Source organism: Eupeodes corollae, chromosome 2, assembly GCF_945859685.1.
Source record: "Eupeodes corollae chromosome 2, idEupCoro1.1, whole genome shotgun sequence".
Taxonomy (NCBI): Eukaryota; Metazoa; Arthropoda; class Insecta; order Diptera; family Syrphidae; genus Eupeodes; species Eupeodes corollae.
In genome coordinates, this window is record NC_079148.1 from 60,527,492 (window position 1) to 60,554,947 (window position 27,456).

The 27,456-nt window shown below is 31.5% G+C and overlaps 1 protein-coding gene across 7 annotated transcripts in view; it reads left to right on the plus strand.

Annotated features, from left to right (window-relative positions):
- The first annotated feature begins 10,682 nt into the window (after positions 1-10,682).
- Positions 10,683-27,456, plus strand: part of LOC129944648 (uncharacterized) — a 153,488-nt gene continuing 136,714 nt past the window's right edge. For all 7 annotated transcript variants that reach the window (XM_056054224.1, XM_056054225.1, XM_056054228.1 and 4 more), the window contains exon 1: positions 10,683-11,611. The gene's annotated coding sequence lies outside the window, so the exon portion shown is untranslated. The remainder of the gene's footprint in view (positions 11,612-27,456) is intronic.

A 27,456-nucleotide genomic window follows, 5' to 3' on the forward strand; every position in this document is an offset into this window, starting at 1 on the left:
TTTATCTTTCAAAAGCTATTGTTGTCAATATTCAGTAAAATTTTTAAAAAATCGAATTGACAGTTTTCTTACAAAAAATAAAACTCTAAAAAAAAAGAATACCAAAACTTGGTAAAAATTTACTTTCGACTTTTGACGACTAGAAAAATAACAAAAGTTGGTAAAAATGATTTTCGACTCAAATATCTTTTATAAAAATTGAGATAATAGCTTCTTACTAATTTTTACCTACAAGAAATATTGTTTTCAACATTAGGACAAATTTTGAAAAAAAAACCGAATTGACAGTTTTTTTACAAAAAATAAAAACCTAAAAAAAAATTTATAAAAGTTGGTAAAAATTGATTTTCGACTCAAATATCTTTTCGAAAATTTGAAATATTGGCTTCAAACTAATTTTATTTCACAGAAAATATTGTTTTCGATATTCAGTAATTTTTATATAAAAATCCAACAGTCCGTTTTTTCATAAAAAATAAAATCTACAAAAAATAGTACGCAAATTTGGTAAAAATTGATACGAGTACATATAGACAAACTTTTAAGCAAGACAAATCGACAGACGGGATGGGAAGTAATCAGTGTGGGTCGCATCCCAGCCTCTATTTTTTTGATTAACCAGTTTTCTATTTTATAATTTTCGTAGTTGTGCAAGAATACATTTCAAATTTGGGATTTTTTAATCATGAAATTAAAAAAAAGAACGTACCCGCCATAGTGTATACACGGTATTCTTATGAGGTTTTAAAGACTGTCAAATGTTTAAAGCATTGTGAACAATACGAATATTTGAATTGACACAATAAAGTACGTAAATAAAATAATCAACTGTTATACTAGTTTTTTGGACTTTTTAAGTTAAATTCAAATTAAAATAAACAAAAATCTAATTGGTCTCGCGAGAAATTGACAAATTTCCCAAGAGTAATGCTTGTCATGAAAATTACTTTTAAAAGCAGATTCGACATTCATTTGTAGGTTCTTTTCATTACTTTCGAACATATCAATCGCACTCAAAAACGGTTAAGAAATTGAGAACCAAGGTAACAAAGTTTTGTGTCTGTTTAAATTCGACTACATACTTAGTAGGTCCAGGCTCCACCAATATTAATTTGTTATATTTAATTCTTAACGATTTTAAAATACAAACACAGCATCGATGTACATATGTACCTGGATTGTAATGCTTTAAAAACTCGAACAAAATTTTGGTAGAAGTTATTTAAATGACCTTCCATAAAACATTTGACACAATGTAAAGCTTTTTTTGTATCCTTTAATTGAGATATCTTCAAAACAACCAATAAACGAAAGTCTGATACAGTATATTTGAAGAATAAGTTCATTTGCAAAGAAAACCGTCTACCCATGCAATCCCCTCCAAATGTCAAAGTCATTGAACATACATTACACACTAAGCCGCATAAAAACCTATAAAATTTATGTCTTAAAAAAACAACTTTTCACCAACCAACCCCCCACAATCATCACCGCATATAAATTTAAAAAAAAAAATAAAATAAGAAAATAAAAACTCACACGTGCATTACAATAACAAAAATCCTTGTACTTTTATATATGACGAGAGCTTTTACGATGAAAAGGAAGTCACCATCAACCATCGACCCATCATCACCCAGATACTTGCTCGCTTATACGCTGCGATAGTGATAAAGCAAATTTTCTAATTACACACAGTTGAGCGCTCTCTTGTTCCCGATATTGTTCATTTCCTTTTGAACTTAACATTCACCTGATTTTCTCACGACGACGACGACGATGTAAATGTCGATGACTAGAATAAGGACGAAAGGACGACTACGACGACAACGGCATAGGCTATAGCAGGCAAGGACGATGAGTGAAAAGCAGCAGCAGCAGCACAGCAGAGCAGAGCACAGCGAGCGAACAGCCTTTCAATCTGATTTATCAAGTCAAAGTGCACAATATCCGCGTGTATTGTGTGTACATTAAATGCATGTCCTCGTTCCTTCCTTAACTTCCTTGCTTAACAGTTCGTCTTTCTTTATTGTGTTATGTTATGACGAAGGAGATGTGTTTTATGACTATGGATGCTCTTCTAGCATGCGCATTCCATGAATGAAACAAATTCTGATTTCTATACAATTTTATATGAAAATATATCTTTTATTTTTCGTCTTGTGTGTGCTTCTTTAGAGAATTAAACATTGCTCTCAATTCAAAAGCAGCGTATTGTGCGTTGTAAGGGTTCGGATTATAAATCAAAATATAAAGAAAAGCTTGATGAAATAAAATTGTTTAAATTGACAGTAATGTATAATCAAGAAAACAAATTCTAGGTTTTTAAACTTTGGTACTTTGGCGTAAAATTTAGTTTTCAGGTTTTATACAAAGGAAACCTAAAGCTTTCAAGTATTTTTAGGGGAAGAAGGGAAACATTGCGTCTGTGGAGTAGTTTTATTGTTAACGATTAGTGAATGTTCTAAAATTGTACAGAATTAGTTAGCTGAAAAATTAAGACAAATTTGAATTTAAAATAGATTACAAAAATTAACAGGAATTATTGTACATACTTTTTATGTGTATTAAAATTTTATGAACAGAGCCTAAAAATATTTTTGCAATTTCTTTAAAGCCATCAATATCCTTAGAAAAAATATGTAACTTATTCCAGATTAAGACACAAAGACATTTCAGGTACTAAAATTATAAGCTTAAATGAATTGTGAGATGAAATTTTGTATTACAATCCTACCCATACCCGTGGCATGGTGGTTTGGTTATGTCGTATGGACTGTCAAGCCAGAGGTCTTGGGTTCGATTACTGTATGTGCCATCTAAGGTTATTTTTTCACAGGTACTGCCTCTTGAGAAAAATTGAAAAATTCTCGAGGAGTAATTCTTGTCATGAAAAGTGCTTTCTCAAATTAGCCGTTTGGATTCGGCTTAAAACTGTAAAACTTAAAAATCGTAAGTAACTTTTGGCTTTGGGTTACGATTTTGTTCAGTCATCAATGCAAAAACGCTTGGCTCAAACTTTTCTAAATAGATATTATACATTTTCCTTACATTTGACTCGGAAGCTAAGTACTTCGATTCCTTATTAACTTCCCATAGGAAGTTATTGTAATGGGTCCGATTTGTCAAATTGAAAATTTTGACTTTTCTCGACGTTTCAGGGTCCCTAGAGTCGAAATAAAAGATTTTTAGAAAGATGTCTGTGCGTGCGTGTGTACGTACGTTCGTACGTCCGTACGTCCGTACGTCTGTACGTCCGTACGTCCGTACGTTCGTGACGTTTTTTTCGTCGTCCATAGCTCAAGAACCAGAAGAGATATCGACTTCAAATAAATTTTGTTATACAGATAATAAGGCAGAAAGATGCAGAAAGGGCTCTCAAGAAAATTGCGTGGGTGGTTTTTTTACCATAGCAGTTTAAAAAAAAGGTGAAAATTTTGGTTAACCCTAAATATCTTACAAACCAATAACGCTAGGGACTTGAATTAAATTTTATATAATATATTGTAACGTGATGCCAAATAGGTATATTTTTTGAAAAAAATCAATCATTTTTTTATAAATCATTAAAACTGAAAAAAAAAATTTGTCACCTCCAAAATTTTACGACTGAAATATGATTTCATCTCCAAAACAATTTTGTGCAACGAAGAATAATGTTTTTGACATCTGAAAAATCGAATTGACAGTTTTTTTTTACAAAAAATAAAACCCTAAAAAAAATGTATAAAAGTTGGTAAAAATTGATTTTCGACTCAAATATCTTTTCAAAACTTTGAAATAATAGCTTCTAACTAATTTTTTCTTATAAAAAATATTGTTTTCAACATTAGGACAAATTTTGAGAAGAATCGACAGTTTTTTTACAAAAAATAAAAACCTCAAAAAAAATTAATAAAATTTGGTAAAAATTGATTTTCGACTCAAATATCTCTTCAAAAAATTTAAATATTGGCTTCAAACTAATTTTATCTTATAAGAAATATTGTTTTCAACATTTGGTAAAATTTTTAAAAAATTCGAATTGACAGTTTTTTTTAACAAAAATAAAACTCTAAAAAAAACAATACTAAAACTTGGTAAAAATTTACTTTCGATTCAAATAGCTTTTCAAAAATTAAAAATATTGGCTTCAAACTTAATTTATTTCACAGAAAATATTGTTTTCGATATTTAGTAATTTTTATATAAAAATAAAATCTACAAAAAATAGTACGCGAATTTGGTAGAAATTGATACGAGTACATATAGACAAACTTTTAAGGAAGACAAATCGACAGACATGATGGGAAGTTATCAGTGTGGGTCGCATCCCAGCCTCTTTTTTGGTTTTCATTTTAGCAGATGTCAAAAATATTAGGGGTCAAACAAATTTGTCCCTTTTTTTAAAATTGTTATAGTAAGAAAACCAAGCACTCATTTTGTTTTGATGCTGTTATCCTTAAAAATGTAATTGAAGCCAAATCTCAAGCGGTGAGAAATCACCGACGAAAAAATCTATCTCAATCGTAAGCACGTACGTGCACACACATACACATACATCACTAGAAAATCTTTGATTTAGTTGCTAGGCTCTTCAAAAAGGTCGAGAAATGTAAACTTTTCAACTCCACAAATCGGACTGATTACTGATAGTTTCCTATGAAAAGTTAAAAATACTGCCATAGTTTTAATGAAGCGTTCTTAAGACTTCATCTTAATCGTGACTCGTTGATTACAAACAAATCTATTAAAAAAACTGACTAAACATTTTTTATGGTAGTACCCGTGGCATGACGGTTAGTGCGTTGAACTGTCATGCCAGAGGTCTTGGGTTCGATCCCTGCCTATGCTACAAAAGTCTTTTCATGGGTACTGCCTCTTGCAAGGAATTGACAAATTCTCCGAGAGTAACTCTTGTCATGAAAAAGTGCTTCTCGAATTAGCCGTTCGGATTCGGCATATAAAGTTTAGGTCCCCTCCATTCCTGACAACATTACTCGCACAGAGAGTTGTAAGTCACTAGGCCCTAGTTCTCAACGGACTGTTGTGCCACACAATTTATTTTATTTTAAACGGTTTTTTTGTTTGTAGAAGATCAAATTCTTTTATAATGATATAGTTTGGGGCTGGATCCCAATCTTTTTGCATTTACTTTTTTCGCATAGTACGGCATGTTTATAATATATAAATGGGAAATTCAATGCTTTAACCAAAACTAGAACTCACCATACAAAGGTACACTATAGCGTATACGTAATTGTTTGATAATTTCTTTCCCCTCGGTTTTAACATGAAGTTGGGGCACTTTAAAAATCGAATCAACAATCATACACTATAAACGTGTTCTTCTTTTATAAATACTTATTTTATAGGTATGGTTCAAATATTTATGAAAAAAAATATCGGCCAAATGCCTGCCGCGACCTTGACGAGAAACCTCCACCCGATGGTCCAAATTTTCGATGATGCTGAGGATAATTGAGGTGCCGCGTAACATTCTGGCTTATCGACGTCCACTTTTTCTTTCAAATAACCCCCAAAGTAAGCAGTTCAACGGTGTTAAATCACATACTCTTGGCGGCCAATAGTTATCGTCACAACGTGAGACAACACGACTTTTTAACAAGTTGCACCGTCTTGTTGAACAAACTTATCTTACAATTTGGGACATAAAAAGTTTGTCCCAAACGTTAGCGGACACCATTCATATTAACTGCCTAACCAGCCTCATTTTGTCCGGATAATGCCGCCAGCCTATAAACCACACCAAACAGTCTCTCTTTGTGGGTGCATTGGTTTTTTGACAATCATTCTTGGATTATCATTTCCCCAAATGTGGTAATTCTACTTATTGGCAAATCTACTGCCATGTCAAGAGGCTTTAGTTCTTGAGTCAGTTGCACCTTGTGCAAGTCTTCATGCATAATGTTTATTAACGACGATCGTTATAGATGCAATTGTTTGGGTGACGACGAGTTGAGGTGGACGGCTCTTCAGCTTCACTATCGCCAAACAACGGCACTATTTTCTTCAATACGAGTATGCATTGGTGTCACATCTCCCACAAGAAAAGTCACAAAGTTCACGGTATGCATTTTTTTTTTTTTTTTGACAGGAGGAAATCTTCAAAAGACACTTGGCAGTATTCGACACCAAGTAGTGTGGGACTTTTAACCACTAAAACCACCTCTTCATCAGGAACAATCTCGAAGGATCGATTTTTCTTTCTTAATTTTGTACAATCACTTTGGGGGAAGTTTAAACTTTTAATACTTTCCCATGTTTTTTAAGACCATAAGCTCATGAGGTTCTTGGTTCTTCTTGGTTCTTCTTAATCTCCGAACATGGTTTCTTATATTCAAGACGGACTCCATTTCAGAATTAGTATGACTTTGCAGTCTCTGGTTGTGCGATACAGCGTATTTTTTAACAACTTCTGTAACCATTTCTATTTGTAAGTCACGATGTAGATCGGTATTTCTTATATACCAAGGTGCATTAACTAAGGACTTTGTTTTGGAATTTTTGGATGATATCGGTACTTGTTTTCTTTGTACAGCCCCATAATTGGATTCCATAGGTCCAAACAGGCTTTAGTACTTGATTATACAGCATTATTTTGTTTTGGATGGACAAATCAGAGTTGCTACCAAGCTACCAGTACATTTTTCTATATTTCAAGTTTAAATCTTCTCTTTTCTTTTTGATGTGCTCTTTCCGCTTAAGCTTTGCATCCAAAGTCATTCCAAGGTATTTGGCCGTATTGGCGTAAGGTACAGCTTGATTTTTAATGATTATTGGAATATTGTTTATTTTTTTATTTGTAAAGTTTATATGTGAAGATTTTGTTTCATTGAGTTCGATATGCCATTTTTCGGTCCAAGCTCTCACTGTGTCGACGGCGTTTTGTAGTTTTACTGCTGCCTTAGAGACACATTTGTCGGGTACCAAAATTGCGGTATCATCTGCAAAAGTAGCCATTATGGTGTGATTACCAACTGGAATATCCCTTGTGTATAGTAAATACAGAGTAGGACCTAGGACACTTCCTTGTGGTACACCGGCTTCTATTTTCTTCAATTCCGAGTATTCTTGATCGTACCTTACTCTAAACAATCGGTCTGAGATGTACGATTTTAATATTTCAAAGTACTGCCTGGAAAGATCCCTTTGCAGTTTGTACTCAAGTCTCTCATGCCAAACCTTGTCAAAAGCTTGATCAACATCTAAGAAAATAGCTGAACATACTTGTTTTTCTTCTAATGTTTTTTCTATTACATCCGATATTCTATGAACTTGGTCTATCGTGGAATGTTTAATTCTAAAGCCAAACTGATGGTTTGGGATTTACCTTCTTTCTTCTATGATTTTGCTAAGTCTCTTCAGAAGCAGTTTTTCAAAAACTTTTGCCATAATTAGTATAAGCGATATTGGTCTGTAAGCCGTCACTTCTGTAGGTGGTTTACCTTGCTTTGGTATGACAATTACTTCAGCAATTTTATAACGGTGCGGGACATACCGGTGCTTAAGGCATGCATTTATTATAAAGGGTGATTTTTTTGAGGTTAGGATTTTCATGCATTAGTATTTGACAGATCACGCGGGATTTCAGACATGGTGTCAAAGAGAAAGATGCTCAGTATGCTTTGACATTTCATCATGAATAGACTTACTAACGAGCAATGCTTGAAAATCATTGAATTTTATTTCCAAAATCAGTGTTCGGTTCGAAATGTGTTTCGCGCTTTACGTCCGATTTATGGTCTACATAATCGACCAAGTGAGCAAACAATTAATGCGATTGTGACCAAGTTTCGCACTCAGTTTACTTTATTGGACTTTAAACCAACCACACGAATGCGTACAGTGCGTACAGAAGAGAATATTGCGTCTGTTTCTGCGAGTGTTGCTGAAGACCGTGAAATGTCGATTCGTCGCCGTTCGCAGCAATTGGGTTTGTGTTATTCGACCACATGGAAGATTTTACGCAAAGATCTTGGAGTAAAACCGTATAAAATACAGCTCGTGCAAGAACTGAAGCCGAACGATCTGCCACAACGTCGAATTTTCAGTGAATGGGCCCTAGAAAAGTTGGCAGAAAATCCGCTTTTTTATCGACAAATTTTGTTCAGCGATGAGGCTCATTTCTGGTTGAATAGCAAAAGCAAAATTGCCGCATTTGGAGTGAAGAGCAACCAGAAGCCGTTCAAAAACTGCCCATGCATCCCGAAAAATGCACTGTTTGGTGTGGTTTGTACGCTGGTGGAATCATTGGACCGTATTTTTTCAAAGATGCTGTTGGACGCAACGTTACGGTGAATGGCGATCGCTATCGTTCAATGCTAACAAACTTTTTGTTGCCAAAAATGGAAGAACTGAACTTGGTTGACATGTGGTTCCAACAAGATGGCGCTACATGCCACACAGCTCGCGATTCTATGGCCATTTTGAGGGAAAACTTCGGAGAACAATTCATCTCAAGGAATGGACCGGTAAGTTGGCCACCAAGATCATGCGATTTGACGCCTTTAGACTATTTTTTGTGGGGCTACGTCAAGTCTAAAGTCTACACAAATAAGCCAGCAACTATTCCAGCTTTGGAAGACAACATTTCCGAAGAAATTCGGGCTATTCCGGCCGAAATGCTCGAAAAAGTTACCCAAAATTGGACTTTCCGAATGGACCACCTAAGACGCAGCCGCGGTCAACATTTAAATGAAATAATCTTCAAAAAGTAAATGTCATGGACCAATCTAACGTTTCAAATAAAGAATCGATGAGATTTTGCAAATTTTATGCGTTTTTTTTTTTTTAAAGTTTTCAAGCTCTTAAAAAATCACCGTTTATATTGAAGGCTTTCAATGGCATTTCTTTCATAAACTGAGCAGCAATTAGATCGTATCCTGGTGATTTTTTATTTGGTAGTTGATGTAAGCACATACTTTTTATTTCTTTAAGTCTTACAATTGGTATTTCACTTTCATCTATCTGATCAACAACCTGTAAGTTATTTTCAGCCGCGTTTGATGAGTATGGCTTAAAAACATTCGCAAGATGTTCAGCGAAAAGGTTAGCTTTTCCTTTCGGGTTACCGATCTATTTCCGATCTTGAGATTTCAAGGGCGAGTTTTGTAACTGCGGTCTTTTCAGGCGCTTGGCTGCTTTCCATAGCGAAAAATCGGTTGAAGCATCAGTCGGTAAATTCCTTAGGAATGTACTGAGTGAATCATTTTTGAATTTGTAAATTTGTTTTTAAGATTGTTGCTTATACGGTTAACCGTTGTTTTATCATCTGGAAAAATACTATGTTGCCATTTTCTTCGAGCTCTTCGTTTCTCTATTATCAACTCTCTTATCTCATTTTGTTTTCTATTAGAAAATGTTTTGAGTAGTTTCTTCAGCCCCCTGTTGCACATCAGCAATAAATTGTTCCACTTCATGGTCAATTTGCTCGATTGTATCCAAGGGAGATCTTAAATTTATAAAACTTAAAAGCCTTTCTCTAAAATCATTCCAGTTTGTTTTCTTATTTACAAGCTTTGGATTACTTTTTTCTAGTACTTCCGATTCACTTAGTGATAGAATCACTGGAGTATGATCTGATGACAGGTCATAATTACCTTCGACACTAATGTGATTTCGTTTGATTCCTTTAGCTATGAAAAAGTCAATAAGGTCTGGTATTTTGTTAGTATCGGAAGGCCAGTAAGTTGATTTGAACGCCTATTTTTATTACAAACCTGAATAAATTGAAGAAATGTCAAATAAAATGCAGAAAAAAACTCACATTTAGGTGTGGTTCACATTCAAAATCGGCCCTTAAAACCTTTTAATATTTTTGGTCAGAAAGATAATAAATCTATTGATTATCAGATCAACTCAAATCTCCTAAAGGATCTTAAATATAAAATAAGACAACGGAAGAAAAAAGTTGTAATGCATTGTTAAAAAAGTACATCATCATTTAATTTTTTTAAATTAAATTTAATTAAAAAAAAAAACAAAATCTCTTAATCTCTATGGAATACTATCCGCTTCTTACATTAAAAAAAAAAAACAAAAGCATATCGCACCTCCGGTGCAATATCGACGCAATTGCAATTTTTTCTGAAATTGAGTTAACAACGCCATAATGTCCCAAATATCAAGTTTTATCCGTGGTAAAATTGACGTGATTGTATCTTTGCTAGTGCCTAAAAGAGGCCACTTTTTTGTTTGACACAAAAGTTTAAACTATAACATTTTTCGGAGCAACAAAGTCGTAATGTACCTTGCGCTCCACAATAGTTCAAACCCTTCACAGGCTCAAAAAAGAAACAGGTGAAAGATATAAAAAGTAAGAATATGAACTCTAACTCACTGAATAGTCAGCTATTTTTAAGACTCTTGAAGTCTATTCTGAAGGCCTATTTTAGGGCGATATAGTATTTTCAATAAGCAAGAAAACTTTAACCGTGATTCCTGAACATTTAAGAAAATTACATTTACGTCATTATTGCACCGGAGGTGCGATATACTTAATCCTTAAACAACAGCTTCAACCAAAATAAAAAAAGATAACTACAATTGTACTAAAATCCGATACCTGGCCACAATGGATGAGCTTTTCTCATGTGTCTCCAGATAGATAAAGCAATTCATTGCATGAATTTGACATCGACATCTTCCTTACAAACAGGACAGACAATAGTTAGAATTTTTACAAGCTGATAAGTTCAGTGCCAAATAACAAATCGTAATGTGCGGTTATGATAGATCTGCCCGCAATGGGCCGTTCCTTGTTCGCACTTTTGTCATTCAATCTCTCTTTCCTTTCTTTCTTTTTTTTTTTAATTCAATAGTTTTTCTTTAAAAAAAGAAAAGCAAAAAAATAAAAGAAAATTTCCCAGTGTATGTATGTGTACAAAATAAAGGAAATCTATAAAGTTTTGAGATTTTTCATCATGCTCCTATAATTCGATTGGCGAGAAAAAAAATTTAAAAAAATATCTAATATCATTTCTTACGCAGAAATAAATGATTGTGTGTGATTATTATATATCCGTTTTTTGCGTTTGTCTTTTTGTGTCTTGTGATTTCTCCATCTGACAGTGTCTGCGATATTTGTGGAAAATAATATGTAATTAAAATAATTATTCAAATCGCACATTAAGGATTTTTTGTGTGTGTTTTTGTTGTTGCTTTGTCAAGATCCCAGGAGGGGATTTGAAAACGTTAAGTGCTTTGCAAGTACACAACACTTTCAGTGTCAGTGTGAAGTTTAATAAATGCGCGCAATTATTTAAAGCATATTTTTACATCGACCGAGACGACCGACGCGACGTACAGTGGGGGGGTTCGGTTGGTGCGATGGTAATTAATCCATCTTATGTAATGATAAAAATGGAATAAGGTTACTTGGTTACAACAACAACACAAAAAAAAGTGTACATAATATCTAAATAATTATAGAAATGTTCATACGTGCATACATAAGCAGTACGTTACATTGGTGTATGTATAAATGATGTTTGTGTGTTCTTTTTCTTTTGGCGAAATGTGCTTTCTTTCTTCGATTCGTGTTTTTACTTAAACACGTTATGTAATATCTTTTTGGATAGTGATACTCTTCGATTTTCTTATTCTTCTGGTATGTACATAATGTTATATATTTTTATTTTTATTTTTCTAGAATTATGACACACACATAAGACATAAGATATAAGACACAAAAGAAAATGTTATAGTTTTATAATTAATTTTAACAACAACATGTCTGGACTTTTTCAACAAAAACAAAAATATAAAAAAATACACCAAAAATTCAAATCCAATTAACGTAAATTCTGTTCAAAACATAGTGAGCTATATAGACACTATTCCTGCAAAGAATAGAGTCCTTTTTGCAGTAATAGACTCATATCGCAAAAACAAAAACAATACGTCGAATATCCTCGAAAGAAGATGTATAGGTTAGGTACCTATACATAATTAAAAATTAATTTTTCATGGTCAATTAGGGTATAATTTTGAGTCCCTTGTATAGGTCGATCAACTTATGTCTCAGTACGTTAATAATTAAGTCCTTAATTACGGTATTTTATCCTGGGGTGGAGCCTGCCTCGTTGTCTTTTTGTCATTCTCTATGACACTTTCTCATCTGCCCTCCTTCCGTGGAAGGAGTGCCAAAATGTCATTTAGAACTTCTTTCATCTTTATTGTTAATGAAATCCGTTAGAAATGGGCATCATAGTCTTCAGTCAGGACTCGGTTTTATTGCATCCTTCATCCACCACGTTTGTTGGCTTGTTGTTTTTTTGTTTTTTGGGTATGGATCCTTTTTATTTCATTCGTAGTGTTAGCTGTTGTTGTTTTTGTTGTCTTTTTCGAATTTAATGGATATAATTTTGTGTGTTCTATCACCCGAATAGTTGATGAGGAGGAGAGGAGGTTCGTTTCGTTCAAATCTAGATACGGTACGGGGTCGCCTTGCTTTGATGACAATAAGAGGTTTTGATAAAATTTGAATTAGCATTTTGGTTGTGCTGTTAATGTTAGCATTTCAGCAATAGTCGGTATTATGGGTTGCTTCTCTCTATTTTGTTTGTTGGGGTTATGTGAACTGAAGTTTAGGATCGCTTTGGGAGGAGTACACACTACACATACATATGGATATACCTAAATAACTTTTTGGGGGTAGTTTTGGTGGAGTTTTAAAGACTCGCAATAATTGTGTGTTGCAGAAAACAGTGAAAATGTTTTAGTGTGGAATCTGGAATGTAGGTTAAGGAGGTTGATTGACATTGAAATCAAATTTATCTCGGGGCTAAAAATTATATAGAAAAAACTTTTTAAAAAGCGAATACGTGTATTTGAATTAATTTTTACCAATTTATTCTTGAATTTCGATTTCTTTCTTTTTTAGAATAAATTAATTTTTGAAAATAGGAGCACTTTTTAAAATAAACTTTGTAAACATTCTTAAAATATTATTTAAGGTTTATACAAAATTTGAAAATTGTTGTTTTGGAGAATCATGTTTATTTTTCGAAATTTGTATTCAAAGTAATTTTGAGGATTTTATTTACTCCGTTTTTGAAACTTTTTGCACAGTTACAAAACTTTAAACATTATCTTGAAAACTTTAAAGCTGTTGGAATTTGTAATGCCCTCCTTAACTCCTTAGTTTTATACTTTGTCTTGGCTTTTTTTATTTGTTTTCTTGGGCTTACTCTAATCTGGGTTTAAAAGTATTAAATTCAAATACACTTTACGCACGCCTCCATCTCCCCAAAAAACACTTTTGTGGGAACTTTTTATGTATAATGGTAATTATTTGAAGTAAACTTGCTCTTCTTCGATTATTATTTTATAACATTTAAGACGTGATATTTATTGCACTCTTAAGATTGAAATAAAATCAAATAAAAAAATTTTACGATTTGTACTTAATTTGATCTTAAAATCTTGTTAAAAGTCTAACAGACATTAATGCTCATCAAATAATTATTGAACCAAAAAGAAGTTAATGTCTATTTTATGTTGTTTACCTTTACTAAAAAATAACTTTTATATCAAAGGTAATTTAAATCATGCACAAGCAAATCCTTTAACAAACTTAATATTTAAAATACTCAATTTGCTCACAATTGACGAAAAAAAAGTTTTGACTTTTGAAATGGTGTCCCAAAATTAATAAAAGATCTCAATTTGTTTAAAATAATAAATATTTTAAGGTATGTAAAGCTGGAAACACCACAATCGAATTTCGAAATTATGATGATGCAGACATTTAGGGCTCTTTTTGTGCTAATTTAATTCACTAATTCCGACTTGGTTTCTGCTTGACGTCAAGCTGGAAACACCACACCTTCAAAATAATAATTTCAAACAACTGATGATTAGGCAATTTAGAGCTCCTTTTGGGCTCCTAAGTTACTGAAACCCAATTTGGTATCAAAAGCACTTACCTCTTAATCACGTCGTAAAGTTGAAGTTTTTGGAGATTTTCTAAACCAAACAAAATTAAAAAATCTAATGATGGGGTCATTTAGGGCTTATTTTATGCTAGTTAAGTTCTCGTTATCCCGGTTTAGTTCAAAAAGCTCTTCCCCCAAAAAATTAATGTCAAAAGTTCAAACATTTTTTTATTGCCTGACGAAATTTGAACAGTTTTTTAATTTGAAACTTAAAATAAAATAAAGGAGAAATTCTTTACCCGACGTTTAAAACAAAAATACCATTCCATTAAAAATAAGATAATTTGCAAACAAAAATACCAGTTCCGTGTTTTTATTTCCACTGGTGTGTGTTTTACAGGAGAAAAATCAGATTGTGATGGCGTCACTCCAAGCCACTTTTATTTTGGAGATTTATTATATTATATTTAAACAAAACTGTTCAACCAATCAGATCAAGAATTTCTTTTTTAAAAGATTTCTGCATAATTATAATTTCAAATTCGATTGTAGTGTTTCCAGCTTTACGGAACTTATATTTTAAGGCAGCGTGTTTTCAGTTCTGCGATTAATTTTTAAAGTAATGAAAGTATATCTCTATGTTTTAAATTAAAAAAGAAATTTCAGTTAATAATTCTGGCTCTCAAAAGCTCAAAGTTGTGCATGGCTTATAAGTCGTTTGCCGGAAATGCAAATTATATGAATTATATAAATACGTTTAGAGAGAGAGAGTAAAGTGAAGTCAATATTTTCAAAAATTATATTTATGATTTTCAAAATAAAAATCCCTTTTCAAAAACACAATTTTTTGTAGCTGTATAGCAACATACAAATACAAATATTTCGAAACTTAAAGATGGATTGCCTGAAGCTAATCAAGAAAAATCAAATCAATTATTTTGTTTCTGAATGTTCAAATTTACATTCGTTGATAAATTTATACAAATATGCATATCAGTGGTATTACCTCCTTTTAACAGAAAACCACATTAAGTCTCAGTGAAAGTACCTATCTAAAATTTAAATAATAAAGTTGCTTATCGCACGAAAAGCCTCACAATATTATGTTGTGGTCTGCACAACATTTGCTTAATTTATTCACAACCTTAATGATCTTTCCTATTCAATCCCAAGAAAGAGAAAATGATACCATTATATCTGCACACAATGTTTCTAACCAACCCTTTACGTCTCTGATGGCCACAACTATTTGAATATTCCTTAAAAGAATATGCGAGTAAGAGGACATTTTTGATTTAAATAAAAAAACTTTAATTCAATCAATAAACTTAAATTAGATTTGATTAAAACAAAATAAATAAAAGTAAAAGTTATACAACTTTTCTACTGACTTTAATTACGTGGATGAATTTTCAACGAGAAGATTTGTTTTTCAACTCCAATTAAATTAGTAATGCCAATGTTGTTTCTTTTTCTCGATTTAATTCTTTCTTTCTTGAGCTAAAGTTTTTGCCTTCTCGCGCACTTAACGCTTTCTCGTATTTAATTGTATAGTTATCCCTTTGATAAGTTCTTGTGGGAAACCATGAAATGGTCAAGGATTTTAAATTTATTGAGTGACGGAATATTTTAAAATTTACATAATTTACTCTTTACTCGAACTTAATATAAGATTTGTTGTTGGATTTAAGCATCTTTTAAAAGGGTATATATTTTAAAGCACTAAAACAAGCTAAAGACCTTTAATTAGGATGAAGTGATTCTTTATTTTAGGTTTTGTTTGGATGTAGTATTTAAATTGCTTTAAATAGTTACGTTTAAAACTATGTAAAATTTTGAGTTGAATTTTAGTCTAAAATTTCACAAAAAAGTCTCAAACTCAATCATTGCCTCTTTAGTCGCGTTTTTTAAAACTAAAGTTAACATTGTTTTGATTAGTTTTTATGGGAAAAAAAAACGAAAAATTACTTAAGTTTTTAAATTTGTATTTATAAAGATTTGTTTCTCTAGTAAAATTCTAAAAGTGTTAGTCATTTATTTCTGTCATTGTTTACTAAGTTGCAAATTGTCCTTTTTTTTAATTTAAGGTGAACTTGAAAACTGAAATATTAATGTACGAATTTCTTCGATTTTTTAGTAACTATATTACTTTATAACCATTTTCACAAATATTTCATACAGTGTTTTAATTTTTCGACTATTCCACATAGTTAGTAGTAGTTTTGACACGATAGTGATAGCTATTTTTAAAACGACTATCACTAGGTCCGATCGCGTGCCTTCCTTAAACAGTCTAATTTTACGAAAAATTACGAAATTTAATTAAATCCTGTTTGCGTACTCAAAAATTTCGCAATTTTTCGTAAAAGAGAGCACTCACGACAGAGTAAAATATTTTCCCAACCTACAAATTTTAGCCCAAGACATTTTTTTGCGCTGATTTGTGGAAAGTGTAAAACTTGATAGAACTTCAAATAAATTACTCGCTTTTGCTATTTAAACAGCAACAAGAATGCAATTTTCAAAAAAAAAAAAAAAAACAAAATTCTAAACATGAAATGAAACGATGATGTTTCAAAATTTATATTTTTTTTTGTGACAGTCAAATTGTTGGAAAAATTTGTTGTTTCTTTTCTCCCTTTCGCTTACTTTTTTGGAGTTTTGTCTGTGAGAGAATTTCACCCCCACTCTTTTTACGAATTTTAGTGCAAAAAGTAAGCGAACGGATCTACTATATCAACCGATCTTACACTTACAAATTACACGTTTCAGAATCTCTTTTCACTTCAAATATCAAGAGATTCAAAGCTTGTATTTTTTAGCCATTAGTTTAACAAAATTTTCTTTTTTGCTGTTTTTGGTACATTTATATTATTGAAATTCGTGTTAAAATATTAGTTTTAGAGTATCCAAAGAAAATTCACTTCAAAAGTAGATTTATTTACTTTTTTTAAATCTTTTGTATTAAACAGAAAACCAATTTTGAAATAAATAAAATGCAGTCTATAACTTGCTAGTTTCTTCAAAAAAGACTGTTTAAAAATATTTCCTATGTTTTAAGATTTAAAAATGTACCTGCAAAATAAGTTTTTCTCGAACATTTAAATGTCATTTTATTTTTCAAAAAATCTAGCTTAGCTTGTTCCGAAAATCATTTTAAATTTTAAATTTTGTCTTAAAAATAGTTTTGGTAAGCACTAAATAAAGAGCTTATAAATACATGTAATTACATTTTACATTTAAATTTGGGCAAACAAAATTAATATTTTTTTAAAAATACATTTTTGATCATAAAAAATCATCATAAATTTGATCATCAAAAAGAGCTTGCATAGAAAGAGAAGATTATTGTAATCAGTCCATTAGTTCTTAAAATTTAAAAATTTTAGTTGTTATTGCCAGCAAACCAATTTTTGGTGAATTTCATTAAATTACTAATAAATCTATAGATGACATCTTTACTTACATAACTTAACTGTATAAGCTGTATGGCTCATATGACCTAACCCCCACCCCACCCCGGGGGTTATTATGATAAAAACTAAAATTCGCTGGCTCTTAAATTCCATTGGAAAAAGACCCAACATTATGACATTTTTCTTAAAATATATTCAATGGAAATAAGTAACAGAAATAAAATGACTTCAGTTCAAATAACGACATGAAGCAGTATCAAAATAGCAAAATAGTTTCATATGAGAACATTCAGATTTCCGTCAAAAATTAATTTTTTTGTGACGCATGGAACACGATTGGAACTGTTTTTTTTTTTTGTAATTGTGCTAGTGGAACTTATTTAACATGTGCTTTAGAGTTGTAAGATTTTCAGCTAAACATTTGTGTTATAATTGTATTAATAAGAGCACAAAGAGGGGTTAATCTGTCGTAAAATCTAGATCAGCAGATTTGATCTTAAATTAAAATAAATCAATTATTTTTCCCTATGGAATTCAAAAAAAGGTGAAATTTCGATTTTGAAAGATCTATTTTATTTATTTTTATTTTACCTCCACCTTTCGACCTGATACGGCTTCAGTGGACATTGTGTCAACAAATTTAAGACATTCTTCGGTACCATACAATTCTTAAATATTTATAATTGTAGCTTTTAGGTCTTTTCGCAGGTATTTTTTTCAGTAAAAGAATGGCTGCAGCAGAGTAGACCGACTATTTTGAGTTTGGTAGTAGTAATATTTAATAAATATTAGATTAAAGTAATATTTAATAAAGAAAAAGACGCAATAGTTTTTAGAACACAAAACTATTAATGAAAATTCTTTAAAACTTCCTTTTGACACTTTTTGCTGTAACTGATATGTGAGGTACTTTAAAGAAACTGCTTGGTTTGGTAGTCTTAAAAATTAAAAAAATAATGTTTAAAATATGATATATTTTCACCCTTCGTAACAGCTTCCCGAAATAAATTTAAACTCGGCTAAGCCATGTTGACACAATCAAACTTCAATTTAAAATCATGCCATTACAAATCACATTACTCTGCACACAAATGTGCAGAGTAGAGAACACAGCACCTTGAGCAACTAGGCTATGTCCTTAAATGTAAGTTGTATTGGGTAAAACTATCCTAATAGCATTTTGGGAATTTTTTTTTTCGGAAAAACTCCATACTATTTCGAAGTTACAGAAACGGGGTTTTATGAATCGGGTAATCAAAAATTGAAAAAGAGGCTGGGATGCGACCCACACTGATAACTTCCCATCCCGTCTATCAATTTTTTTGCTTAAAAGTTTGTAGGTTTTCGTGTAGTGTTAAAAAAGTTGTCAGTTGAATTATTTTTAAAATTTTCAAAATTACCAACAATATTTTGCATAATGAAATAGTTTTATTTCAAAATCTAGTTTTACTAACGAGATTTTTAGTCTAAAACCAATTTGTACCAATTTTAGTAGCAGTTCTTAAAAGTTTTTATTTCCTATATAAAAAATGCAAATTGGATAATCTGATTCTAATCTAAAGTAAATATCTTCTATTGTTCATGAGCTATCAAGAACCGAACATCAATTTTTAAACATTTTGCGTACTATTTTTGTCAGCTTTTATTTTTTTTTTGAATAAAAGGCACTGTTGGATTTTTATGAAACAATAACTGAATGTCGAAAACAATATTTTCGGTAAGATAAAATAAGTTTGAAGCCAATAATTTTAATTTTTGAAAAGATATTTGAGTCGAAAGTAAATGTTTACCAAGTTTTAGTATTGTTTTTTTTTTTGATTTTTTTTTTTTTTTTTTAAACTGTCAATTCGATTTTACTGAATGTTGACAACAATATTTTTTAAAAAAATTAAAGAGTTTAAAGCCAATATCTCAAAGTTTTGGAAAGACATTTAAGTTGATAATCAATTGTAACCAACGTTTGTTAATTGTTTTTATTTTTTGTAAAAAAAATTTCAATTCGATTTAAATCAAAATTTTACTAAATATTTACAACAATATTTTTAAAAGACAGAAGTAGTTTAAAGTCAATGTCTCAAAGGTTTGAAAAGATATTTGAAATCAAATATCAAATATCAAACCAATTTTTACATTTTTTATTAATTTTTTTCGATTCGATTTTTGTTAAAATGTTATTAAAAGTTAACAACAATATATTGTAAGCCATAACATTCGTCTAATGCCAATGTCTTAAAGTTTTGAAAAGTTATTTGAGTGGAAAATCAATTTTTACCAACTTTTATTAATTTTTTGTTTAGGTTTTTACTTTTTGTAAAAAAATGTCAATTTGATTTTTCGCAAAATTCTACCAGATGCTGAAAACATTATTCTTCTTTTTAAGATAAAATAATTTTTTGTTCGTAAAATGTTCGAGGTTTTGTTTGATTTATAAAAAACCCGCTTATTGGATTTTTTTTCAAAAATATATTTGTATGGTATTACGCTGCAATGTAATTATAAAATTGAATTTATGTCTCTAGCGTTTTGGTTTGTGAGCTATTTAGGGTTAACCAAAATGTTCACCTTTTTTTAAATTGCTATGGCACCCACTCAATTTTCTTGAGAGCCTTTTTTGCATCTTTCTGCTTTATTATCTGTAAAATAAAATGCATTTGAAGTCGATATCTCGACTGGTTCTTGAGCTATGAACGACGAAAAAACGTTGCGAACGTACGGAAGTAAAAAATCTAAAAATCTTTTAGTTCGACTCTAGGGACCTTGAAACGTCGAGAAATGTCAAAATTTTCAATTCGACAAATCGGACCGATTACAATAACTTTCAATGGGCAGGTAATAGTAGAAAGTCATGAATAATTTTACAATACTCTTAATACAGAAATTTAGCAACAGAGAACTTAAAGGTTTTTTCCATAAACTTCTGACACTAGTAGAGTTTCAATAATTCAACAACAACTTTATTGTGCTATAACAAGGCTGGAATTACATTATTTACGAGTATTTACTCGTAATTAAAAAACTTTTCTTCCGCCTATGGGATTCAAACCTTGACCAAGTAGCTTACGTAACCGATGCATCACGCAATCGCAGCTGAGGTTCTTCTAATGCAATCTTTATGTTTATCAACAATTGCAATTATGTGTGACTTTCTGGAAAACTGGATCTTTTAAATTCCTGGTTTAGCGTAACCCCTTAAGTAAGATGTAACTGTTATTTATAGGCTTAAAAAAATTAAAGACCCCAACTGAAGGAATGCTTAAACAAAACATTGAGTACCAAATTTAAAGGAAATCGACTTGTCTGTCCACATAAAACGTAGCCAACCATCAGACATTAAGAATTGCAGGATTTATTTTTCGTCTTCCATATCATATACTCCTATTTATGTTCATTGTTTAACGATACCATGTGTATAACGGTAATACAAAAAAGAAAAAAAGATTGAAATTTCCATTGTTCGTTGTTATTTCCGAAATACTCGTAAATACAAAAGTTACCTTGTTATGGCAATCAATGTTTGTTTGTGCGTATTGAACCGGTAACTGTGCTTAATTTACCATTAATACAAACAATTTGTGATTTGTATGTCTAGAGATAAAGTTTTTCATTCAACATGGCAGTTTAAACTGACCGGACCGCACAAAGGAAAATATTTCGTATTCATCATTTTGTTTGTTTAAAGAACAATATTACTTTTGAGAACTCATTCGGTCAATGAGGAGAGGTTAACTTTCAAAACCCCCTTTTCTTTAAACAAACACATTACAACAATCAATTTATTATCTTCAATAAACAAAACATAGCCTAGCCATAGTAATTTAATATTATATGAGCCTTGCAAAAAGGTCATATAAACCTTCACACATACATATACATATATATAAAATATACATACATCTATATATTTTGTATGTACTTGAATCAATAAAGAAAATAGTATCTTAAGACTTTCTTAGCATTATATTGATTTATTGTTTCTTATAAAACAGTTTAAGCTGCTTGAATCGGCTAGACAATATTAAAACCTATAGAACATCAGTTTTATTATTAAGGTATTTTAAATCAATATTTATCTTTTATCTTTTGGAGATCTTGACATGAAGACAATAACGGTTTAGAAAACACACTCACATAAAAGTTATCTATTTATCAATTATTTGTTCATTGTGACCATTTTTCTTCAAAAATTTAAAGACATTTGAGTAACTTTTAATAAAGGATTTAAAGAAAAGATACTAATAATGAAATGACATAAGTTTTTGGGGATGATAGTAAAATTTACATTAGATTGCTCAAATCTCTACTAAAATTCGTGTATTCATTGTTTTCATAGAAAGACTTGATTCTTGTTTGTTGAGAGAGAGAGTGAGGGGGGGAAACATTTATAAAATTAAAGTAATTTTTGTGCTTACTTCTTGAAAACTTTATGTATTGTTATTTGCAGTTCATACAAAAATCAACGATCTTATAACAATGAAAAACGGAGCAAGTTACAAGTGCACTTTCGAAAAATGCTTATATCAGGGTCAATACTACTTGAAACAAGTTAGAAACAAATTCAAAACTCTTTTCAAATTCAACATAGTTGCAACATTTTAGCAAATTATATTTGATCGTAGGCTGCTAAAAAAATAAAAAATTTCTTCATAAAACTTTCTTATGAATTTAAAAGAAAACTATGTCAGCTTAAGTTACAAGTGCCACATATGAAGTAGAAATAATTTTATAGCTTTATTTGTTAATTAATTTTTTTCTAGCAATTTGACAATCAATCAGCGAAACAAATTAAACTACGAAGACCAACAAATATTGCAAGTCAATCATTAAAGAACATGTTATTTTAATGGAGTTATTTTAATCAGACTGGTTTGTAGAATGGATAATTTCGACATTTCTCGACTTTTCTAGGGCCCTAAATCTAAATCAAAGGTTTGTGGTGTCTACGTTCGTACGTCCGTAGGTTCGGGATACTTTTTTATTGGTCATACATATATCAAGAACCAGCAAAAGTATGGACTTCAAATAAGTTCTATTTAACAAATAATACAATCAAAAACTGGAGAAATGACTTTCAAAAAAATTTGAAAAAATGTAAAATAGTTAGTTGCCCCTAAATATCTCTCGAACCCAATAACGATATTATTTATACATTGCGACGTGATACTAAATTGGTTTGAGTTACAAAAAAACTAATGGTTTTTTAACTTCACATAGGAAGTTATTGTAATGGGTCCGATTTGTCAAATTGAAAATTTTGACATTTCTCGACGTTTCAAGGTCCCTAGAGTCGAAATAAAAGATTTTTAGAAAGAGGTCTGTGCGTGCGTGTGTACGTACGTTTGTACGTCCGTACGTCCGTACGTTCACGACGTTTTTTCGTCGTCCATAGCTCAAGAACCAGAAGAAATATCGACTTCAAATAAATTTTGTTATACAGATAATAAGACAGAAAGATGCAGAAAGGGCTCTCAAGAAAATTGCGTGGGTGGTTTTTTTACTATAGCAGTTTGAAAAAAGGGTGAAAATTTTGGTTACTCCTAAATATCTTACGAACCAAAAACGCTAGAGACTTGAATTAAATTTAATATAATATAGTGTAACGTGATACTAAACAGGTATATTTTTTGAAAAATATCAATATAACGGTTTTTTTTTTATAAATCAATAAAACTGAAAAAAATTTGTCACCTTCAAAATTTTACGACTGAAATAAGATTTCTTCTCCAAAACAATTTTGTGCAACGAAGAATAATGTTTTTGACATCTGATAAAATTTTGAATAAAATCGAATTGACAGTTTTTTTTACAAAAAATAAAAACCTAAAAACGACTCAAATATCTTTTTAAAAATTTGAGATAATAGCTTCTTACTAATTTTTACTTATAAGAAATATTGTTTTCAACATAAGAACTAATTTTGAGAAAAATCAAGTTGGTGAAAATTGATTTTCGACTCAAATATCTTTTCAAAAAGTTGTAGATATTGGCTTTAAACTACTTTTATTTTTCAAAAAATATCGTTGTTAACATTCAGTAAAATTTTGAAAAAAATCGAATTGAACCTTAAATTAACAAAAGTTGGTAAAAATTGATTTTCGACTCAAATATCGTTTCAAAAATTTGAAATATTGGCTTCAAACTAATTTTATCGTATAAGAAATATTGTTTTAAACATTCGATCAAATTGTGAAAAAAATCAAATGGATAGTTTTTTTTTATAAAAAATAAAACTCTGAACAAAAACAATACTGAAACTTGGTAAAAAAAAGAAAATTTGGGCCCCTCTTGGGGCAATTCAATTGAGAAAATAAAAAAAGTCCAACGGGTTGTTTTTGAGAAAATTTGAATTTTCGATTTTTGGCTACAAAATTTGTCTGGGGACTACTTTTATTTTTAGTCTTTTAAAAATGGGAATCGGTTCAAAACTTTAATTTACAAAGTTAAAGGCAATTGATTGAATGCTTTAGGCTGTAGGAGCCAGGACAGACAGACAAATGTACGGAATCAAGGCACCCACTTTTTTTGATGTCACGTTTGAAAAATCTCTAGTGCGAAACTTTTTACGAAGTAAAAAATTGTTTTTATAGAAAATGGTTTTCCAGTAAGAGGTTTTTTTTTGAATACACCACTTTATGGGCAGATCATCCTACAATTACTTAAAAATGGAAAAGTTAAAACTACGTCATTAAATATATATATTTATACTTAAATACCCATTGAATGGGTTAGGCAGAAAGGAAGCAGTTATAAGACAATGGATTAACTTAGAGCACCCGCATAGGCCCAGTTAAATATTTTTTAAGCTTTTGAAATTTACGCTTTTTTTTTAAAGAATTTTTGTCTAGCTTTAAGATAGTTTTAAGATTTTGCTTAAATAAAAAAACACATTCTTTTTAAAAAAATTGTATTTGAAAAATTGCTAATTACTGCCAAAAAATGTTTGCCTAAATCAAAAAGTGAGCAAGAACACTAACCTTTTCTCGTTATTTGAACAAAAAAACACTTTAAGTTTTCTATTTCCTGTGCTAAGTAACTACATTGAAAAATGTTTATTTTAATGTTAATTTTTGAGAACAAACCTAAACAATTTCCAAACCACAAATATAGTTTTATAAGAGACTAAATTTAGACTCTAATTCCCCTCAAGCTTTTGATTGTGTGCTTCAATGAAATAAGACAAACAAAAGACCCTTAGTCACTCTTAATCCTTTTTTCACGAGGAATCCTTACATCTTATAACATTCTGGTAGAGCAATGGCAATCCAATGATTAATTAAAACAAAATTGAATTGTTGATTACATCTCAATAGTTCACTGTACCGCACTATACCAACATAAATTGCATCAATGGAAGCACCTTGAAAATGTTTGCTCTCCCTACTCTTGACATAGATTACATTTGTGAATAGGCATCATATAATATCCACCCAGCATAATATATATAAATGCAAATATAGAATAATTGTGAAGAAAATAAAAAAAAAAAAACTGATTCTTCACTAACCTAAAGAAAATTACCTTCAGGAAATTCTCTTTGTTGGGTAACATGCCTACCCCTAGACCTAGACCCATACCTTAATACATACAACACACCTGTCTTGAAAATGTTTTTTTTTTCTCTCAGTTTTGTGTTGTTCAAGTTCTGTTGGTTAACAGATGTATGCATATGAATACGTTTATGACATTTGACACATCTTATAAGAAACCAGGTAAGTTTTTGAGGCGTTTTAACTTAAAGGTGACTAAACCGAGTACAGTTTGAGTATATGCCTGAGTATGTGTTGTTTGCTTTATGTGGTTCAGCTTTTGTCATTCTTCCTTAGGCAGAGTCGGAGCTACACAATTTTAGGCCCTAAGCAATTTTGATATAACCAAACGTGACAAGCTTAAAGAAAATGTGGCTAAAAGGTGCATAACCAAAGGCCCTGTCAATTGTTCAACTCCTTTGAGTTATACATAGTTTTTAGGACTCTTAAATACAAAAAAAACTAAAGAATTGGGTTTTTAAGCCTTATAGTTTTTTATAGGTCAGTTGAGTTAGTCATTTGTCTCAATTGTTTCCTTCACTTTTCTTGTTGTAAAGTCTCTCTTTTTCTTGGATTGTAAATTGTAAATGTTGAAAAAGGCTCCAAATCTCCAATTCCGCCACTGCATAAGGTAAAATGTGTTTTGTTAAGGTTAATTTTTCCATGTTGAATATGTACATATGCATTAAAAAAAACAATGTTCAAGTTGATGCTTTAAAACGTGTACGTATCAACCTACTACACCAAGATATGATAAAGAGCTCACTGAGACCTTTGATGTCAGAAAATGTAAGCAGTAAGAACGTAAGAACACACACCAAACATACCCTATAGTGTCTTAGGATAATGAACATTTCACAAGATTGATTTTAAGATTGCAAACAATTTAGGAAATAATAATAATTGTAGGGTTTAAAAGTTAAATTTATGAGTGATGCAAAGGAGTATAAAACTAATGTGTTTGATTTGATGGTGGTTATAAAAATGAAATTACAAACATTTTAAAGTCAATTAAATAAAATTGTTTTTATTTTAGGATAGACGAAGACAAAAAGAACCTGTTCGGCGATGTAGTGTAAGTGGACATTTATGGCTGTAAGTTGCAACTCTGGACCTTTATAGAAATGTTTCACATACTTAAAAGTTAAAGTTTTCTTCTGAAACTGTTTTTCTACCCTGTTTTTTCATTATACTAATTTCCCGACTTAGACGAAGTAAAGATTGCCATATCTAATAGGGCCCATACACTACACATGCCTGCATGCGCATACAGTGCTTGCGCATGCAAACTGCCAGTGTATGGTGTGAACTGTGTGTTTGTGCAAGCGGCATGAGCAATATCAAAAAATTTTGATATTTTCTTGCTTGTGCATGCAAGCATGAGTGGTGTGTGTGCTACATTTGCTCAGTCAAGGGCTAAAGCAATCAAAATTGCCGCAGCAGCGGAGTCGGAGCTTGACATTTTTTAAAGTTTTCTGTTCAGCGGTGAACACAAAACTGAATTTTGTACAGTTTGCATGCGTAGTGTATGGGGAAAGAGTGTTTGCGCATTTTTGTGCTTGCGCATGCAGGCATGTGTAGTGTATGGGGCCTATAAGTTGAAGTCTAATAAAGCCGCTGGAGCAGATGGCTTGAATGCCGAGCTCTTTAAAGCAGCTGGAGATAAGTTGGTTAGGAGCATGCACCAACTTATCTGTAAGATATGGTCGGAAGAAAACATGCCCGATGAATGGAACCTCAGTATTGTTTGCCCGATCCTGAAAAAAGGAGACCCTCTAAACTGCACCAACTATAGAGGAATAAGTCTACTTAACATCGCCTATAAAATCTTCTCTGCCATAATATGTGAACGTCTAAAGCCCAGCGTCAACAACCTGATAGGTCCTTATCAGTGTGGTTTTAGACCAGGAAAGTCCACAGTTGATCAAATATTCACATTACGGCAGATCCTGGAAAAAACTCAAGAGCACCAAATCGACACCCACCATCTTTTCATCGATTTCAAGGCCGCATATGACAGCATCTACAGGGACGAGCTGTATAGAGCCATGTCTAGTTTTGGCATCCCTGCCAAACTCGTCCGTTTGCGCAGGATGACCATGGAGAATGCACGCTGCTCCATAAAGGTTGGAAACAACTTAACAGAACCTTTTGATGTCGGTTTTAGACAAGGTGATGCGCTGTCATGTGATTTTTTTAACATCGTGCTTGAAAGAATAGTGCAGAGCTCACACGTCAACACTAGAGGCACTATCTTTCAAAAGTCTGTCCAATTACTGGCATATGCTGATGACATTGACATAATCAGAAGAACTCAGCGTGATGTCAATGGGGCTGTTGTGAATATGTGAGTTTAACGGTTGATGAGGGCAAAACAAAGTACATGCTGTCATCAAGAAAGGACATACAACACCGACGTCTTGGTCAAAACGTCACCATCGGCAGACGTAACTTTGAGGTATTCAAGTACTTCGTCTACCTAGGCTCCGCTGTAAACGCAGAAAACAACACCAGCGCTGAGATCAAACGCAGAATAACTCTTGCTAACCGCTGTTTCTTTGGACTTAGAAAGCAATTGAGTGGTAATGTCCTCTCTCGAGGGACCAAAGTGTTGCTATATAAGACCCTTATCATCCC